A 12,514-nucleotide genomic window follows, 5' to 3' on the forward strand; every position below is an offset into this window, starting at 1 on the left:
TATTTTATTTTTTTTTTTTTTTATAGAAAATCATCTCTGACAGGGAAACCACCCTGTTAGTTTGATCCTGGCGGGGGTCCAATGGCTCTCTCCACATCTGACTGTTCCCAAATTCCATACATGCAGAGATAGGACACCCCCACTCATAAAATAGGAGGCACCGCTACAAACATTTTGCACCATTGTCACAAAGTGCTGGGCATGTATGTCAGTGGCATCACTAGACAGAAGAACCTTCTAAGTAACAAAGAAACCCCTGGCCAGTTTCAACCATCTAAGAAAACTACCACCAAAATTATTCAAGTGCATTAAAAAATAAAAATTCTTCTATATAGGAATGGGACAAAATCAGGGGCACATTGACCTATCAGGAGATCGGGCATGTCCCGGTGGGCCAGTCAGGCTGGTCACATGGTCTCTCCATTCCTGCATATCCTGCCTTGCTCCTCTCTGCTGAGTGCCCCCATGCTGTAGTGGTGAGAAGTATAATTGCAGTGTTGACATTTCACAAATGCAGTTTTCTCTTTTGGTTTCGCATTTGCTTCTATAGCTTAAAGCCAGCAGGTATCTGCTAAGCCAGCTCAGCGCCTCTTTTCTATTGCCTGTTGCTGCATGAGGGATAGTGGTATAGAGAGAAAAAAAAAAACAACTTGTTGTGAGGCCGGTCCAATGGCTTTAGCACAGGCCCAGTTTCCTGCCTTCTTCTGTTGCTGTGCCCCCTCTCAAGACAGAAGAGGATTCAAAACTGGGCTATGCAGGTAAGCAGCTTATACCGCCCAGCTTTGTGGTCTCTGTCTTAAATTGAGAGAGGGAGAAGGCAACAGAAGGCAGGAAAGTGGGCTTGTGTAGTCATGCCACCACAGGACTGGGTGCAGGCTATGAGGCAGATTGGCCTATTGACCACGTTGCCTCATGGACGGATGGCAGGATGTCATGTCACTACACCAGAGATAAAGAGTCAGAAGCAGCTTTCATTCAGGCCGATACAGTACAGTGCTCTCTGGCGGAGCGTACTGTTAACTCGCGTTTGGACACGCGTTTGACACGCTAGCTTTACCCCTTATTCAAATGCATGTTGTTGGCCCTATTAGTTATTCCCGCACGATTCACTAAGTAAAATGTGCAGCCAAGCCGCACATTTTACTTTCAGAAATTAGCGACTACCCAAAGGTAGGCATTAATTTCTGCCAGCACCGGCGATATTAAGTCGGAGGTCCCAAAGTAAAAAATAATTAAACAAAATTTTTTTAATCTGCCCACGGGTTGAAACCAGATGCTCAATTTTGCCCGGCATCCGGTTTCCGAACCTGTGGCTGTCAGCGGGTTTGAGAACCGACACTGGCAAACTTGAGTGTCGGCTGTCAAACTCGCTGACAGCCGCCGCTCCTGTCAAAAGAGGTGCTAGGGACGCGCTAGTGTCCCTAGCACTTTTTACCGCAGGCCCTCATTTAAATACTGAATCGTGTGCACAGGAGAGTGACCTGTGCACACGCTGGGAGAGCGGGCCCTTGCTCACTCTCCCATGACTTTTACTGAATCAGCCTGATTGTTAGGTATGGGCACTAGGGCTGCAATTAACTGCAGAGGTTACTCTAGCCCTGGCTTGTCTGATGCTTTTTGTGACTTTTTTACTATGAAATGGGGTTGAAAATCAGGATCGAGCACTTTGACCTGGCTTTTTTTTCCTCCCCTGGATTGTTTTACCCACTACCCCAGCCTAATAAACCTCATCTGAACTGTGGACTGGTTTTTATGGTCCTGATTCAAGATCATGAGTTCCTGCTAAGGTTCACCTATAGCAATGCATGCAGTCCTGGCTCTCCCCTCTCTACCTGCTGCTGACTCAAAAAGCTGAGTTATTAAGCCCTGCACAGCTGTCTCCTGCTACTCTACATGCTACTACATAAAACCTCCCAAAACGTATGAGCTCCTCTGCAAAAAGAATCCCTCACCTCCCCCATATGGCACAGCATGCAGACAACCGGTGCTGGTGGTACGCTTGCAATCTGGTTATATGATCTGCCGCTGGCACCTGTCCCTCCTTTGCGAATCAATGATTTCTGAACCACATTGCAGGAGGAGCAGGTCAGAAGTAAATTGCCAGTGCTGCTGTTTGTTGTGAGGATGGGAATGCATCAGAGAAGCCCAGTTGAGGAGGAGAGAACAGGGACCATGATTGCGAGAGGAGTGGTTTAGAGCAGCGGTTCTCAACCAGTGTGTCGCAACTCCCGGTGCCCCACTGCCCCACTTGTGCTTTCCTTCTCCCCAGGGGCGGGGCTGAAGAGTGGAGAGATCTGTGCACCGCCACTAGAAGCCAGGCCAGCGGGGCCAAAGAATGGAGAGACGCTGCGTGCCACCGCCGGAGGCCAGTCACTGGCGGCTGAAGAGTGGAGAGACCTGTGCGCCGCCACCAGAGGCCAGGCTGGCGGGGCCGAAGAATGGAGAGATGCTGCGCGCCACCGCCTGAAGAGTGGAGATACCCGTGCGCTGCCACCAGAGGCCAGGCCAGCGGGGCCAAAGAGTGGAGAGACCCTGCGCACTGCCGGAGGCGGCTGGAGAGACACTGCACACTGCCGGAGGTCAGGCCAGCGGCAGCTGATAAGCAGAGGCCAGGCTTATTGGGCCAAACAATGAGAAGAGGCTCCATGTGAGCTTGTATGTGAGGTAGAATGGGTGCGTGAGTGGCAGCTTTGTGTGTGTGTGGTAGAATGGGAGCAAGAGCATTTGTGTGTGATTGAGAGCTTGTATGTGAGTGACAGAGCATGTGTGTGATTGACAGAGAGACTGGTCAGGGAGGTGGCGGGTGTGGGTGTGTGTGTGTGAGAGAGAGACAGAGACTTGTCAGGAAGGTGACTGGTGTGTGAGAGACACAAACACTGGTCAAGGAGGTGACTGGTGTGTGTGTGAGGAAGAGATACTAAAAAGGGAGGTTTCTGGTCTGTGTGAGCCCGAGATTGGTTGTGGGCCCTAAGGAAGAGGACAGAGCTTCAGCAGGCACTGTGGCTTCTGGTGAGTGCTATTGGCCTGCAAGGGAAAGGAGTAGGAGAGTTGCTGGAGAGGGTAAGTAAAGGCAGCTTTTAAAGTTTATTTTTCTTCACCGACTGCCATTTTAATTATTGGGTATTATGTGATGAGTCTGCTGTTTTGAAATATTTTATTGATATTTGGACAATGTTTAATAATTGTTATGAGTTTTTAAATTGTTGGATGTTATTCTGTTCATCAGCTGTTTTGTAACATTTATTAGTATGGTTTTACAATTATTTCTGAGTGGGGATCTATATTTATTTATCGAGTTTTATATACCATCATTCGGTTTCGCTATCACAACGGTTTACAAAGCTATGATGTTTAACAATGTTTCAAAAACAGTTTATTTGGTAGTTAAAGTAGATATCATTTATGAACTAGGTTTGTATAATCAATCAAAACTTATTACAGAATTGAGTAATCATAAGTTTTAGTTCCATCTGTTTTCCTGGTGTTAAAGGAGGGGAACGGAGTTTTGAATCAGTGGATGAGTTGGTAGGCTTTGGTAAACAACCATGTTTAGTTCTTTTTTGAAAGTTAAGTTTTCTTGTATTCTGAGATCTATTAGAGAGTGTTCCAGAGTTTGGGGCTTCCAAGTGAACTTGCTCTCTTGAGTTGAGGTGAGTTGTTTGGATCGTGAGGGAGGGATCTTTAATAGTCCTTTGTTTGCTGATCTGAGGTTTCTGTTTGGAGCGTACAATTTTATGGATGAAGAAAGCCAGTTTGATTTTTTTCATATATTATTTTATGCAGTATGGATAGAATTTTGTATTCAATCCTTAATTTAATTGGGAGCCAATGTAGAGAAATAAGTGTGGGAGTGATGTGGTCATGTTTTTTAGATCCAGTGAGTATTCTTGCAGTTGCATTTTGCAAGATTTGTAGTGGGCGGATTGTATTAAGAGGTAAGTTGAAGAATAGGGAATTACAGTAGTCCAGGTTGGAGAAAATGAGTAGTTGAAGGACTGATTTGAAGTTGTTGGGGTGAGGAAAGGTTTTAATTGACGTAATGTTAGGAGTTTGTGATAACCATCTTTGATTTTAGCTGTGATGTGATTTTTGAAGGAGAGTTCTGTGTCAATTATGACTCCAAGGTTGCGTGCATGAATGACTGGAGAGGTAGCCACTTTTTGGTTTATTAAGTTGAGTGGAGGTGGTTGAGGAAAGTTGTTCTATCCATCCAGAATAATAATTTCAGTTTTATCAAGGGATAGTATGAGTTAAGTTGGATAGTAGTTGCTTTATTTTGTTTAGGTAGGTGGTTGTTTTTTTGTAGCTTTCTTCCAATAAGTTGATTGGGATTAATATTTGAATGTCATCTGCGTATATGAAGTGGGTCAGGTTAAGGTTTGAAAGGAGGTGGCAGTTTGGAAGGAGATAAATATTGAAGAGAGTCGCTGATAGTGCAGATCCTTGGGGGACTCCGGTGTCAAGGTTTATTTTATTTGAAAGGGTGTCATTGATCCATACTTGGTATGTTCTTTGTGATAAATATGATGTGAACCATTGTGGTTTATTGTATCGAAGGCTGCTGATAGATCGAGTGGTACCAGAAGGTAGCTGAGGCAGTTTTCAAAACCTTTGAGTATAGTGTCGTTCAAAGATAGTAATAATGTTTCTGTGTTCAGTTGTTTTCTGAAGCCAAATTGTGTGGGAAGTACGATGTTGTTTTCTTCAAGGTGGTCGCTGAGACGGGAGTGTACAATTTTCTTGATGATTTTGCCAATGAAGGGTAGGTTTGAAATGGGTCGGTAATTCAGTGGATTTTCTGGATCAAGGTTGTTCTTTTTTAGAATGGGTTTAATAATTGCCAATTTTAGGCATTCTGGGTAGGTTTACGATGTCAGTTAAAATTTTAGTTATTGAAGGTTCAAGAATTTTAATCATCGTTATGTGAACGGAGTCAAGAGGATGTTTAGCTGGGTTCATTTTTTTTTATAATTGTTTGGATTTCCAGTGATGATGCAGTTTCAAAGCTGGGCCAACTTAAACTATTAGAGTTTTGTATTTTCAGGTCCTGCAAGTTGCTGTTGAGGTTATTATTTATGAGGTTTTTTATTTTTTCATTAAAGAATTCTATGAATTCGTTACTTGTGATCTTGGATGTTGAAGATAACTGGTCATCATTGAATGATTTGGTTAGGCTTTTTACTATAGTGAAGAACATCTTTGGGTTACGTTGGTATTTGTTTATTTTGAGTAGAAGTCTTTTTTTGTATTCTGCTAGTTGTGCTCTGTATGCATTAAGTAGAGTGGATGATTTATTGTTGTTCCTCCAGGTTCTCTCTTTACGTTTGGCTGATCTAATGTTTTGGGTTTTTTATTGTTTTCTTTATCATGGGGTTTATCTCATCTGCTACTGTTTTAGTGATGGAGATCCAGGAAGAAGTTGCGTTCTCTGCATTTGATAGGTCTAAGTTAGTTAGTTCTGTTTGTAAGTATTCTTGAAGTGTTTCAATGTGAAATGGTGGTCTGTATGTGAAGGATTTAGGTGGGTTTTTTATTGTAGTAAATTTACGGTTTGAGTATAAATTTGCGTGGATTAGAGAGTGGTCAGACTAGGATATCTTGGTGATCTTTGTTTGGTGGTTATTCCATATGTTGGTACTTATGAAGACAAGGTCAAGTGTGTAACCTGTTTTGTGCGTTGGGCCATTGATTTGGCTGAGGCCTATTGATGAGAGTGCGTCGATGATTGAGGAACATGTGTAGGCGGAGGGATGGTATCTATGTGTATGTTGAAGTCACCTAAGATGATTGATTTGTTGATGGATATTTTTGTCAAGAAGAATTCAATGAATGGTAAGCAGTTCCGATCCAGAGTGTTGGGGGGGGGGGCAGTATATTAGACAGATTTGTAGTTTTGGTGAGTCAAATAGTGCAATTTCCAGAAGGGTATAGTTATTAGTTGGGAGAATTTCATCTGTAGGGGTTTTTTTTGTTTTTTGTTTTTTTATGAGTAGCATTAGGCCTCCGCCTTTCTTTTTTGGTCTGGGAATTGAGAAGGTTTTGTAGAAAGCGTTGTTGATTTGGTTGATTAGTACTGTGTCTATTTTTTAGACATGTTTCCGTGATTGCTATGAAGTCCGGCTTGTCATCTTGAAGGAAGTCATTGATGATGGGAATTTTCTTTATTATGGATTGTGCATTAAAAAGCATGAATGATAGTGTTTAGCTGCTGTATGTTTTTATGTTGTGAGTTAAGGTAGAGTGTTGGTATTTGTGGTTTTTTTATTTCATGCTTATGTCTTTTTTAATTTCTAATTTCAAATCATTTCTGTGGTTCTTGCTGTAGTCAGGGGGTTGAGGATTTGTCATTTCTTGGGTAGTTTATGAAGAAAGTTTTATGATGAATTAGTGCTTATTAATGTTAGTACTAAGGGGTGCACAAAGGGGAGTGCCCCTTTGTTGCGCTCCTTCGGTGCGCAACGCTTGGTGGTTGCGACCGATTTAAACGGTCCGCGGCTTGAGCCGATGATGTCGGGGGGGGGGGGGTGCGGGCCTTCTGATCGCGGCTGTCCCTGATTTTTTAATTTTTTTTTTTTTTTTTTTTAAAGGCACTTACCTTCTTTTTGTGCCTTTTTTCTCTTCCTTTCCCTGTGGCGCCGGGCTTGGGACTCGTTGCGGCTCTGGTCTTGGTGGTTGCGACCGATTTAAACGGATAGCAGCTTGGCTTGCTCTGTTTTCCTAATAGGAGGTGTATTAGTGTTTAGGGCCTGGTTAAATATTTGTAGTGGTAAATTACTATCTTTTCATAAAGAGGTGTATTGTGCCTGCCAGTAAAGAAAGAGTTTGTTTTGCTTTTACTGAGATGTCATCAGAACCCGAATATCTTTTTTTTGAATGGTGAGATGTACAGGTAATGCCCTAGTTCTGCTCCAGGAACTGGAAAACAAATTCAGGGATGGGTGTAGGTCTGTTTTAGAAATGTTTTATTTATTACTGTATTTTTATTGCTGCAATGAAGTAAACCAATAAGTACAGGGGTGGATTAGCCTATCAGACCTTTGGGCATGCCCTAGTGGACTGGTCAGGCCAGTCATGTGGATGATGTTAGCTGCAGCGGCTCCATGCTAACTGAGCTGCTGTGATCAACAGGTCCCCAAGCAGCTGTTCCTGAACAGCAGGAGCCACCCCCGACTCTTGATCTACTCACTCCTGCCTGATTTCGTTTTCCCTGTGGCAGCAGTACCTGCTCCCTTTTAGACTCCAATCAGACCATCATCCTAACTGCTTGGTGGGAAACATCTGTCACTGCTTCCCCTTACACCAAACCTATCACTCCTGGCAGCAGGCAGACCTCCCACTGCTGCTTCACTACCAGCTGAATGCGTCTCACTGCTTCCCTCTGCCACCATTCCCCCTCATGTTCAGCCGTGGCAAAAAATAAAGCATTGAGGTCTTCCAGCTTGTCCCTTCTCAAACCTAGGGGTACCTCCCCCTCCTGGAGCCTCAATAGCCCATCTAGACCTACTCTGTTCTCATTGGGCCCTGGCTGGATCCCTCCTGACCACTAGTGTCACCTCTTGTGCATTCTGAATGGAAGAAGAGTATGTGTGTAAGTGTGTGGGAGAGTGTGTGTGAGTGAGTCAGAGCAATATAAAAGAGTATGTGTGAGAATGAACATATGTATGGTAATGTGTATATGGGAAGAAAACATTTGTACAACCCTATCCCCTTCTGGCCTCCCCACCACACCCAACTAATCCACAACAATCTCAAGATTACTGGAAATCAAGTTTCCAGGTATGGAGGATGGGTGATTTTTTAAAATCCTCATTAGGCTTAATTAGGTGTTTGATATGTGTGCTGTTGTGGAATATTTTATTGGCCGTTCTATTTGTCAACTATTTATTTTTATTAGTATAGTTTTCCTATTATGATTGATATTTAATATTTCTTGATTTTACTGTTTGATGTTTTCTGAGGAATGGAGAAGTTTGTTTCTCCATTGTTGAACTGCATATAGAGAGTATGGCTTGTTGCCATTTCTAATTCACTGTGTGTGCACGCTTTTGTTATATTTTATGGTCTCTTTGTTTGATGAGGGTCTATGTTTTGCATGTGTGACTGAGGTGAGATAGTCTGCTGGCATATAGTTTGTGTAGGGATCTTCAGCAGACAAGCTTGTTCTGTTTTCCTAGAAGTTGTATTGGTATTCTAGAGTCTGATGTAATATTTGCTGTTTCCTTTTCATAAGTAGGTTGTTACTGTTTTAGTACTGGCAGTGCTGTTTCGATATGGAAAGTTTACTGTATTGTAATTCAGTTTACTCATGGATTTCTAAGGACCAAGTTCATACTGAACATGTGTTGCTATAGACCTAATACCATATGTATTCCATGTGTCATTTTTGCTTTTTTTTTGCAGGGTTTTCTAGTTGGCACCAGAACAGTGCATGTAAATATATGTTGTAAGTGATATAGTTATCTCGACTGTACTTTGCATGTTTTGTTTCAGTAAGTCTCCTGGAGAGTGAGTGCTGGGAAAGGGAGGGGCTTCTGCAGCAAGGGGACCAACTGGCAAAAAGAACTTTACATAATTATGCAGAAGTGATAGGGCAAGGGGCACTCAGTGTGTGAGCAAATGACCACCAGCAAAACGTGTATGTGTATTTCTGTCTTTGTGGCTGAGAGAATGTGCATAATGTGTGTATGTATATATATTTTTTTTGGTTGAGCCGGTGGCTGGCAGTGTGGTTGTCTCATTACTCGGCAACTTGTTTTAAGAGTTGATTGATTGGTAAGAGACATTAACACCAGACCAGGAATCCAGAGATTAGAGATGTAACCAAACTTTTGGTGTCCCAAACTACTGCATGGATGGAAGGGGGAATGCAACTCAGTTTATTCACCCCTGGTCTAGGGGGTGCTCTACTAAATTATTTAGGAAAAAAGGGGAAAATGTATGTTGGAGATTTGGGGCTCAATTCTATCAGGTTCTAGCCACATGATGTACACCTTCAGGGGTCAGCTTGGCATGCCTTTGGAAGCTGTTGAGGCACATTCTACACAGAGAATACATGAGGCAGTCAGATACCCCATGGGCTGGTTTTGAAAATAATGCCCTGGGCTAATATTTTCCTGCAATCCACCCCTGGACAAAATCCCAATATAAAACCTGCACTTCAAGTTCTACAATACCCTGTATTTATAGAAACTCCCTCAACAAAGGGTGCAGAGCAGAGCAAGGCACTTCCCCTTACCACTCACCATAAAGAAAATAATAATCAAATTCTGGTGTCAGCTTATTAACAGCGACACAAACTGCCTCCACCACCAAGAATGATATATAATAAAAAACCCTGCCAAAAAAAAAAAAAAAGTGTACTTGGGATCTATAGGAAGCTTGCCACTAACTGCCAGACTCAAACAGTAACAATCCTACCTATGAAAAAGCAATACTGCAAATATTACAACAGGCCCTAAAATTCACCTCCTGAAAATTGAGCAAGTCCAGTTAGTGTAGATCCCTATATAGAAACTACATACTAACAGAATACCTCACCTAAGTCACACACACAAAACACAGACAGACCCATTCCAAAATACAAAATAAAGAAACTAAAGTATAAATACAAATGCGCAGACAAAAACTGAACTGGAAACCACAGTGCAAAAATCATACTACTAATGGGGTCGATTTTTAAAAAGTGAGCAGGCGTTCATGTGCATGCGGTTCCCCGCGCAAGCATAGACACGGCTATTTTATAACGCAAGTGCTGATGTGCGCGTCGTTATAAAATACGATATCCACATGCACAGCAGTGGCTCCGTGGCATCTCTCAGTCTTCAGCCACCGGCGGGATGGGTGCATCGATGGCCCTGCTGCCTCCTTCAGTCTTCTCTGGCTGGGTTGCGCTGGCAGCCTATCAGGCCTCTTCTGTCACAGCACAAACTTTCTTCTTTCTGTGCTCACTTCCCATGGGCCTTGTTATGATCTGGCAGACCCCTAGGGGTTGCGGATCACAGGTTGGGAACCACTGCCATAGATTTCCCAATCCAGTTAATGTCTCCTTGAGGTACTCCCCTCATTTTAAGAAAGTTAAGTTTTCCCGACGTTTAGGATACTCATCTAGGAATGAACCTTCTTGCCCTGTGCTCGAATATTGCATCACACCATCAGGTCTGGATCCTAGATAATGGTCTACTACAACATCAGAGATACTATCCCTGTTGGCAAGCACTGGTTCCAGTATTGCCCCCTCCCATGTGGGTTCCATTATGAGTTGGCAGAACAGTTCTCCTTCCAGAAAATCCAGGTTGTCTCTGCTTCTTGAAGACATTGCAGTCAGGAAATCCCAATCAACAGCAAGCAGATTGAAATATCCTAGCAATAGCACTTCCCCTTTCACAGCAATTTTGTGAATATCCTTCATTAAATCTGTCCATTTCTTCTGTCTATAAATGGAGGTCTGTATATTACACAGATATACATTTATGTTCTAGATTAACGCACAGTGCCTCCTCCTTACCTCATAAACTCTACAATTCTGATTATTTTTTTTAATATGTTGTGCCACGCCTCCTCCCTTCCTTCCTACACAGTCCTTCCTGAATAGGCTGTAGTCTGGTATAACTATATCCCAGGCATGGTTTTCCATGTACCACATCTCCATGACAGCCACTACATCCAAGTCAGCCTCTAGATTCTCATTGGTTGTTGCTATTTATTGTTCCATCTTTCTGATCAATCCTAAGCATGTTGAAGAAAGACCCTAATATTGGATCCTGTATGACAACTATTCACATCATACAACTGTCCTATCAATACTATTATTGAGACACTTTCAACAGAGTACTTTCCCTCTCCACAATAACAAGCATATGAATTTTAAGTAGAAGAGGACCGGAAGGCTCATCTGCATACTGCTCCCAGCATCCCCCAGGAGAGGAGTTCAGAGGTTACCGTGAGCGATCCAGGGATTGAATTTCACAGCCCCAGCTTCCAGAGGCCCCGCACCCTTTGCAGTAGAAGAGGACTGGAAGTGCGTGCCATTAGGCGCGTGAATCTCCGACCCTTCAATAATTTGAGTGAAGATCAGTTTAATGGTGGTTAAAAAGGAAATCTTTGTACTTATAAAAGTTTGAAGAAAGGTGATATAGTGGGATATATTCTTTAGAGTTTGTGTGTTTGAGGTAATAAGCAAGCCAATGATAGTTAATTCTTGTGTCTATCTTTCCCACCCACTCAACCCTTGATTTTTAGGCAAGAGACACTTTCGCATTAAAAATCAATCAAGCTCATATCTAAATCATACTATTGTACCAGCCCTTATTGAAAGTTTAATCATCCCCTTGTAGGACACTAGCTGATTAAATGGTAAATTCACTTGTAAATATAAAGTACTCTAATTCCAACTCCCTTAGTATCCTAAACTTAACTAGGAACTCAATAAAACTAAGATGAAGGCAGCAGTCCAGCAGCAAGAAGGGGGCTTTCCAGTCTTTTGCATTGAGTGTCACATGTATGATTTTTTACCCGCTGGTGAGAGATTGTATGTGTGCTCTCGGTGCAAAGAGCTCCTGGCTCTCAGAAAACAAGTTCAATCTCTGGAGGTTAGAGTAGCAGACTTGGAGGAGCTGAGGCAGACAGAGAGGTACATTGATGAGACCTTCAGGGACAGAGTAGCCAAGTCCCAAATCCAGTCTGGCAGCCCCAGTGCTGCCTTGGATCAGAAAGATCTCCCAGTAGGAGGAGAACATCACCCTGGTGTAGCAGGAAGTGATCCTGAAGCAAGGACCTGCTCTCCAGGTGATGTATTGTCCTCTCGCACTGAGGACAAGTCTCCCAGGGCTACTGCCCAGGAGGGAAGAGTTAGGCCAGCCATCATAGTTGGTGATTCAATTATTAGAAATGTAGATAGCAGGGTGGCTGGTGGACGTGAGGACTGCCTAGTAACTTGCCTGCCTGGTGCAAAGGTGGCAGACCTCACGCGTTACCTAGATAGGATTATAGACAGTGCTGGGGAGGAGCCAGCTGTTGCGGTACATGTGGGCACCAACGACATAGGAAAATGTGGGATAGAGGTTCTGGAAGCCAAATTTAGGATTTTAGGTAGAAAAACTGAAATCCAGAACCTCCAGGGTGCAATCCCTGAAATGCTTCCTGTTCCACTTGCAGGTCCCCAGAGGAAGGCAGAGCTCCAGAGTTTCAATGTGTGGATGAGACGATGGAAGAGGAATTCAGTTTTGTAAGGAACTGGGGAAATTTTGGGGGCAGGGAGAGACTTTTCCGAGTTTTAAGGAGACGCTTGGTTTTGCCAACATATAACAAATCACAGGGACAACGGATTAAATAAATAACCATTGTAGATGTACAAGAGGTTGCATATTTGAGAAAAATTGTATAACCTGACTTAAGAATAATTTTATGAGTGACTGACATCTAATATCAAAAATTCTCGTATTGATGAACCATTGGTTGCGCATTGCCTGGCTCACCATCAATTTGCGGATCTTTCCTTTTGTGCCATTGATCATGT

General features: G+C 43.0%; 1 protein-coding gene across 2 annotated transcripts in view; it reads right to left on the reverse strand.

Moving 5' to 3' along the window:
• The window catches only part of ALS2 (alsin Rho guanine nucleotide exchange factor ALS2), a 282,347-nt gene that overhangs the window by 215,331 nt on the left and 54,502 nt on the right, over positions 1-12,514 (reverse strand). The gene's annotated exons all lie outside the window — the stretch shown is intronic.

This window comes from Rhinatrema bivittatum, chromosome 6 (genome assembly GCF_901001135.1).
Source record: "Rhinatrema bivittatum chromosome 6, aRhiBiv1.1, whole genome shotgun sequence".
NCBI lineage: Eukaryota > Metazoa > Chordata > Amphibia > Gymnophiona > Rhinatrematidae > Rhinatrema > Rhinatrema bivittatum.